Genomic DNA, 9074 nt, shown 5'->3' with positions numbered 1-9074 from the left:
AATTCCGATACATGGTTTAAGACAAGTTATTTATTAGAACTTGAAAGAATGATTTTGGATAAAATACCAAATTGTACCATAAAAGCTAAGCCACATATTGAGAGTAGAATTAAAACTTTGAGAAAAGAATGGGGCATTATTCATGATATGGTTCAAGGTAAGAACACTAGTGGGTTCGGTTGGAATGACCAAAAACACATGGTGTATGCTGAAGATGCAATTTGGGAATCATACTTAATTGTAAGTATTTACCTTTTTCTGTACTTTCATTTATTTTTATTAATGTATACATACAACTAATTTATTTATGTTTATTATAGACTAACAAAGAAGTTACACCTTTTAGAACAAGAAGCTTTAGGTTTTATAATGCGTTATCTGCAATATATTCTAAAGATCGTGCAACTGGAAAAGATGCACAGACAGCAGATGATGTATGATGGGGTGTGAACCCCGTGGGCCTGGGGCCCAAGAAGAAGAAGAGAAGCCCAAGAAGAAGAGAGGTCCAAGAGGAGAAAGGGCCAAGTCTAGAAGAGGAAAAGCCCAAGAGGGATAGGGGCTAAAACCAAGAGGTCGGCTCGACCAGGCCTGGTCCTATCATTTTTTAGGCCCGGGGCATAACGACACAATCGTTATGCCATGGAACTGTGTTCACCATGGATGGTGAACACGGTCCCAACAGTGCACCGTTATCTTCTTTCTTTTCTTTTTTTTTTTCTTCTTCTTTTTTCCTTCTTTTTCTTAATTAATTGCGTGACTTTTCTTCTTATTTTCACATTTCGCGGTTTCACTTTAATTTGAGGTGAGCAATGATTTCGGACATTCATAAATTATGAATCCATGCTTGCACATTCACTTTGGAACCATGCCTACACATTTCCGTCCGAAACCATGGCTGCTCCTCTGTAGCGCAAACTTCTTCAACATTCATAAATTATGAATTTTCTGTTATGAGATTATGAATTTACAGTAAATTCATAATCTCATAACAGAAAATTCATAATTTAATAAATGTTTTTCTTTTATGCGATTATGAATTTTCTGTTATGAGATTATGAATTTATAGGACATTCATAATCTCATAACAGAAAATTCATAATCTGACCAAACGCGCGCCATTAACACCACATCCGCGAATTTTTTTATTTATTTTTTACGTAAAAACGACGTCGTTTGGACCCGTGTTCACCTTTCATGGTGAACACGTTTCTAGGGCATAATTTGCGATAACGACAAAAATGGGCCCTATATGAAATTAAAATATATTTTTATAACTAAAATTTAAATTAAATAAGGAAGCAATACTAGGAAGCAATACTAATGTCAAATAACTTAATAAGATTCACAAGTTTTTAACAATTTTATATACACATGAAAACAATTATAGATGCATTCCTAAATCCAAAATAATCAATCACCACATCACTATTTTCATAAATGAAGAATTATAGTTTATAAAAATGAATAAATAATTTAAAACCAAATGAGCTTATAGACAATCACATTATTGTTATTATAATAAATAATAAAGTAATTATTAATAAATAAATAATATATATATATATATATATATATATATATATATATATATATATATATATATATATATATATATATATATATATATATATATATATATATATATATATATATATATATGTATGTATAAACTTACAAATATGAGTATAGCATAAAATCTTAATCATTGGAAACAATAAATCAAAACACTCAAACGTGATAAAAGATATTCATAATAAAATATGAAACATAACTAATTGGATAAAATAGTTTGAATAAAAAACATGTAATAAATCACACATCTTATATATTGATATCGTATTTATAAATACTCTTTTTTAGTTATATCACTTTCAAGTTTTTCTAGATTAATTTGAATACGATGACGCACAATAAAACTTCTAAACTACATTGATTAGATAATTTATAAAAAAAAATTAAATTATCTTTTAAAATATTTTTCATAACTAAATCACAAAATATATTACATATACATAACTCATTATAAAGTTCAAAAAACAACAAATACTCTAAATATAAGTAGTAAATTACTCGAATAGAAATAGATTCAAAATTTGGTATGAATTACAAATCAATCTATATTATAAATCCCACTATAATTATAGAAAAGTAACAAAATCACAAAGTTACAAATTAAATTTAGAAAATACAAATTAGAAATAGAAATAAATAAATTGTAGAAAAAAGTTATGTGAAATGATATATAAAGGGATTTGATCCCTTGACTATGAGCATAAAAATTACAAGTCCTACCAACTCAACTAAGGGTGTGTTTGGAAACCTGGAAAATGAGTTCTGGAAATCATTTTCCAAGTTTCCGTTGTTTGGATGTGCCTGGAAAATCAAGTCAACGGAAATCATTTTTCGTTGACTTTGGAAAATAGGCTTGTTTTGGAGGAAAATGACTTCCCCTTTTTTTTGGGGGAAGTCATTTTCCAAGTTTTACACCAACATCACACCACCACCAACACCATACCACCACCACCTCACTACCACCATCACCACCACTACTGCCGCCGCCACCACCACTATACCACCGCAACCACCGCCACCACACCACCACACCACCACCACCACTACCACCACCAACACCATACCACCGCAACCACTACCACCACCACCGCTGCCACCACCACCACCACCATACCACCGCAACCATCGTCCCCGCCACCACCACCACCACCACGATACCACCGCCACCACACCACCACCATCACACCACCATCGCGCCGCCGCCACCACCACCGCAACCACCGTCGCCGCCACTACCGCCACCACCACAACCACCGTCGCCGCCACTACCGCCACCACCGCAACCACCGTCGCCGCCACCAGCACCAGCACCACCACCATCACACCACCACCACTACCACCGCCGCCGCCACCACCACCACACCACCGCAACCATCGTCGCCGCCACCACCACCACCACACCGCCGCCGCCGCCGCCGCCACCACCACCGCAACCACCGCCACCACCACCACACCACCGTCGCCGCCACCACCACGACCATACCACCGCAACCACCGCCGCCACCACCATACCATCGCAACCACCGTCGCCGCCACCACCACCACCACCATACCACCGCAACCACCGCCACCACACCACCGCCACCACACCACCACCGTCATACCACCACCAATTATTATTATTATTATTATTATTATTATTATTATTATTATTATTATTATTATTATTATTATTATTATTATATAACGAATAACACCACTACCACTACACCACCCCCACCACCATAATATTTTTGATATATTATTAGTTATTTTTATTATATTTGAAATTATTATTATATTATTATATATTATTATACATGTTGTAATATTCTAAATAAAATAATTAAAATGTTTAATTATATAATTCTACTCATTTTCCAGAAAATGAACCAAACACACAAAAACAGTTTTCCAGAATGCAACCAAACACTGGAAAGGAAAATGTTTTCCGGAAAATGACTCATTTTCCAGAGAACATTTTTCAGAAGTCATTTCTTGCTTTTCAAACGGACCCTAACTCAAATTTCAATACAATAAAATTCTTAAATAATCTACTAAATAGTAGGGGGGGGGGGGGGGGGATTTTTATGTAAAATTACTAAAAGGGGATTCGATCCCTCGACCATGCAAGATAAAATACCAAGCCTTACCAAATAAAAAACCATTAACTAGAATGTATATTAAATAATTATACGACATTTCTATAGTATATATAAGAAGTAATGATATAGGATAGTGGACCCCTTCCAAGCATGGGCCCTGGGCAAGGGCCCAGCCTGCCCTTGCCTAGGGCCGGGCCTGGGCTCGACCCCGAGGTCGGCGCGAGTGCGGGGTCGGCACGAGTGGGCAAGCAGCACGGAGATAGCTGTTAAAGCATTTAAGAGGCCATTTAAGGGGCCCGGTCAGCAAGCCGTTGGGAGGCCCAGTAACGGCAGCCCAACGACCCCTAGAATTAATAGGCCGATTTATGGCCTTAAATGTATACTTTTTGAATGATTCCAAGGAGACCCACTATAAAAGGGGGCTCCTCAAGAATGTAAGGGGGACGACAAGATCACGCCAAGAATACACACACACTTACAGAGCTATTATTTCACTTCTATTTTTGAAATGTGAATCTACCAACTAAGGTTGTGTTGGACCTCCCTAGGCCCAAAAACCCTAAAACCAACACTTGTGCCGTCCATGGGGATCGAAATGAAAGGTTACGATTTGCTCTTTTGCATTGAGAAAGGAGTCAGAAATAGAGCAGAAAGTCAAGTAAGCAGGAGCGAAAGTTTAAAACGATGGCTGAGGTCGAAGCCAGACCTCCGATCGTCACAGCGTGTCTGAGGCAGACCTAAGGAATCAATTAAACCAGCGAAATTCACAAAGTCAGGGAGGCGATTCGGCGCCTCAAAATCGACCTCCATCGATGATACCTCTCACCCCCGCGCAGATCGATGCCATTGCTCGCGCCGTAGCCGTACAAACTCGGGAGCTGAGGGAACCATCGGTCTCCCGATCGCCGAATCCACAACCGCAAAACCAACATCCGTCCCAAAGGTCTGACAGAGACAGACGAGAGGACCAAAGGGCAGAAGATCCACCGCCTCGGTCCATGCACTCCAGACTGGGCCCAAACATAACCCGTCAATCGGCGAAAGAACGACTGGGTAAGGGAGCACCCAGCCGAGCGCGGTCAGGTCGACAGAATCATGAGCTCACCCGAGAAAAGACTCACACCAGAAGAACCAGAACCCAGGGGCGGCGGACTGAGAGGCCTGCCCGTAATGAGGATCGGCAAGCCGAGTCTCAGGCCGGGGAGAGCACCGAGTCCACCGCAAATCACATCCGGAATTTTGGGGAGATGGTGTAACACCCCTAAAATTTAAAACTTTGAATACTTATGAAATAAAGGCAATACTATCATTAAATCCCGAAATAGAGCATAACTAAACATAAATGTTTGGGGTGCTATGCCACATCTGAGCTGGAGAACTCAGATGCATAGGCTAACTATCTAAATAACAGAAATCCTCAAATTAATGTCAAGTATATCATCATGGCACGCAGGCCGATAAGGAATTAAACTAATTAAGCCTCGAGTCCTCTAGCACGCTCCGGAGCTACTCATCTGTACCTGAAAGCCAAATATATCTGTTCAGCGAATAATGCTGATAACCCACTCTAACGCGTTAAAATACAATATAGGTATATATATATATATATATATATATATATATATATATATATATATATATATATATATATATATATATATATATATATATATATATATATATATAAGGAAAATTATTTTGAAGCCGGAATAGATATATACGTATGAAACTCTAATTTAAAACCGAGAATAGACTCAACAAGTAAGGGTAGACACATTCATCAGATATAATCACGCATATAAAGATATTATCATATACCCTAAGGTCACAAGACTATTTCACATCATTCATATCAGTATTCAATCATTATCTCAACACGTAAACACATTTGGTGGTGCAGCAGGACCCTTCACGCGCCCATACACGAAGCGCCAGCGCATATAGCTCTAGCATGGCCCCGAAGCACCCTGCCTGTACCGCAACACAAGGAGATTGATCGCAACCAATTGATGAACCGCAGCTCATATAGTAACATTTGATCGCAACCAAACGGTGGACCGCAGCCCGTATAGTAAGTGTATATCTGATCGCAACCAGATTATGGACCGCAACCCTATATATATTTATATCCCTGACCGATCGCAACTGTCCTGGTTAATAGCCGATGGTTCTCAACCCATCCAACTGCCCGTATAGCCAATTGATCGCAACCAATTGGGGTATCATGCACACATAACACATAGCCAAGCACATGCAACCCACATTAACACATAGGGAGGGGGAAAACATATATATAAAACTTATGCGTGGTCAATCACATTACTAGAGATATGCCTAAGGGGTTCATACATCTTTCACCTAGGCCAACGGGATACCAATTCGACTAGCATGCAATACACAAGACTCTTTTATCCTACGAACGGTACCCGAAACATCAAACTAGACTCAGGCATGACAGACGGGGTCCAATGGGACACCATGGGACACGGGAAAACATCAAACGGGGAAAACTACCATATTCCACTTTGGGATTTCCAGTGGGTGGCCGGCGGGTGGAGGACCACCCGTCGGCTGCCCGCCGGCGGTGCAACACAAGGCAGCGGGTGCCCAGCGGGCAGTCGCCTGCCCTCCGGTTGCCCGCTGCCGGCGCCCTCATTGGGGCAGCGGGTAGGTGGCGGGTACCCCTGCCCCCACCTACCCCCCACTGACTCTTATGTAACAATTCAGTTCCGGGATCTTTCGTGGAACCCGAAATCATGTCCAGACACATTTAAACACAAATGACGACACCACGTAATCAAGTAATGGATTAAAATAAAGAATCACATTAAATACATCCTAACACGACTTCTAAACATAATCAAGACTCAATAACCGAACATGCGAAATCCCGCCCAAACATACCAGGAATATCACGATACGAAATCCACGATTTAACCCTAGGGCTCTAGTCTTACTAAAATCAAGAACATCAAGATTATCAAGATCACATAAATATCAAGATCATCTCATCAATATCAAGATTATCTCATAATCATCATAAAAGCATTATCAAGACACAAGCATGGAATTGCATATCAAAGGAGCCAAAGAAGAAGATTATAGCAAGGAAAATAGATTTTGTTGAGACATGGGTTACCTCTTAGCCTTAATTAGAATCCTTGGCTACTAAGGTTCTTTCTCTAAGATCTCATCTTCTTGATTTCTCCTACGTTTGGTGATAGGGGAATTCTTGGGAATTCTTGTGTGGTGGAACCTATTGTGGTGTGAATTCTAGGTGCCTCCTATGTCCTTATATATATACATCTAAGAGTCCTAACTGGGGTCTGAATGGTAGGGATTTACTTATTCTATTCCTTATAGGACTAAAGGTTTGGTTTAGGGATAAGGGTCCGTGATCCATGGTGGACCCTTCTCAATTAATTAAGGGAATTAAATTCTCTTTTAATGGTATGTAATTGAATAATTAGTTTGGGTTAGTGGCTGTAACACGGGGTGTTACAGATGGCCTATCTGGTTCAAGAATTGCGTAATCTGAAGGAGCAAGTAGAGGGCAAGACCAAGTCTCTGGGTTAGACGTTGCTCACCGCCTTACCCTTCTTAGCCGAGATCAAGGCCTACAAGATACCTGGCGACTTCAAATTCCTAGAGCAAGCTATCTTTGACGGGTCTGGTGACCCGCGGGAACACCTCTTGAGCTATCAGGCGAAAATGCAGGTCTTAGGAGTCAAGGACCCTGTCATGTGTCGCGCCTTCCTGCCAACTTTGAAAGGACCGGCTCAAAGATGGCTCGTCGCCTTGCCACCGAGATCGATCCGCAGCTTCGAGGGATTGGCCGACCGTTTCATGAGTCACTATGCTGCCAACATAAAGCCTCAGAAGGACCTTACGCATCTTGGCGACATCCGTCAAGATGAGGGAGAATCGCTCAAAACATACTTGGCTCGGTGGCAGAAGGAGATCCAATCTATCGAAGAGGTCGAGGATCAGACCGCACTTACATTCTTCATTAAGTCGCTTCGATCCAGCCAGCTGTATCGAGACCTACGGGATAATCGGCCGGCCATATACGCGGAGGCCATACACATGGCCAACAAGCGAGCTAACACTGAGCAGGCGATGAAGTATAAGTGACAGCGCGAGGTCGGAGGGGCCTCAGGAGGAAAACGAACCAGAGCAGATGTGACGCGTCTATGACAGAGTCGGTACTCACCCTTACCGACCGCGTCCAATGCACGAGATAAAAGCATGTGCGCCGCCCCGCCGCCTCCGCCGAGTGAGCATACGACGAGTGTCGACCCGGGTAAGCCGTCCAAATACTGTCGCTATCATAAAACTTATACTCACAACACGGAAATATGCTATTACTAAAAAAGATCATGGAGGGGATCATTCAGCAAGGTACTTCGCCTCCTAATCAATGGCGAAGACGACCGACATCCCAAACTAAAGAAGATGGCAACCCGTCCAGGTCGGCCGACTTAGATCACGGCAAGCAGCCGATGTCCGCGGAGGATGAGACACAATGGAGATAGAAGCCGGTCAAAAATATGATAGTCGGCGGGCCGGAAGGAGGCGACCCCTCCAATACTCGAAAGATATGGGCTCGACAGTTGTACGTAGATATAGTATACGGACGCAAAGGCAGTTCGAAGAGAGTGTGCAGAGAACCTATAAGTTTCACGGACAAGGATCTGCCGACTGGCCAAGCACCGCACCGCGACGCACTAGTAATCGCGATGGATGTGAACGGGGTAGTTGTTCGACGAATCTTGGTAGATACCGGGAGTAGCGTCAACATCCTGTATCTCGAAACTTTTACCAAGTTGGGTCTAGCACGAGAACGGCTGACCCCGGTAAATACGCCACTGGCAGGCTTCACTGGGGATTCCATAGAAGCTGATGGGTCCACCACCCTGCCGGTCGTGATCGGCAGTTATCCTGACATACAGAAACTAGATATGAAGTTTATCGTAGTTGATCTAGCCTGCTCTCACAACGCCATCCTCGGACGACCTGGTCTGGAGGACTTGGGAGCATCAATCTCCGTTGAGCATCTATGTCTGAAATTCCGCACGCCGACAGGAGTGGGCACGGTTCGCTGCGATCGGAGAGTCGCCCGAGAGTGCTATTTGCAGGCATGCCGGGAAATGGGAAGACGAGAAATGCGAGTGCATGAAATCACCAAGCGGCCCGCAAAGAAAGCAATGCCACCTCGCCCCGAACTGGCCATGGAGTTAGAAGAAGTTGAGATCGACCCAGTCCGACCGGAGAGGCGGGTAAGAATCGGAGTCGGCCTCAAGGAGGAAATACGAGCGGAAGTCATACGTGTGCTCCGTGAGAACCGTCTGGTCTTTGCTTGGGGGCCAGATGACATGCCGGGTGTGGACCGCTCTATCATCTCTCACCGATTCGCGG

General features: G+C 42.7%; 1 long non-coding RNA gene across 1 annotated transcript in view; it reads left to right on the top strand.

Annotated features, from left to right (window-relative positions):
* The first annotated feature begins 369 nt into the window (after window positions 1–369).
* Window positions 370–9074, top strand: part of LOC109160038 — a 66968-nt gene continuing 58263 nt past the window's right edge. The window contains exon 1 of the long non-coding RNA XR_002050675.1: window positions 370–434. This is a non-coding gene — a long non-coding RNA (uncharacterized LOC109160038). The remainder of the gene's footprint in view (window positions 435–9074) is intronic.

The sequence above is a fragment of the Ipomoea nil genome, unplaced genomic scaffold (assembly GCF_001879475.1).
Source record: "Ipomoea nil cultivar Tokyo-kokei standard unplaced genomic scaffold, Asagao_1.1 scaffold2845, whole genome shotgun sequence".
Taxonomy (NCBI): Eukaryota; Viridiplantae; Streptophyta; class Magnoliopsida; order Solanales; family Convolvulaceae; genus Ipomoea; species Ipomoea nil.
Note: the sequence above shows the minus strand (reverse complement) of the source record. Positions and strands in the feature narration are given on the sequence as shown.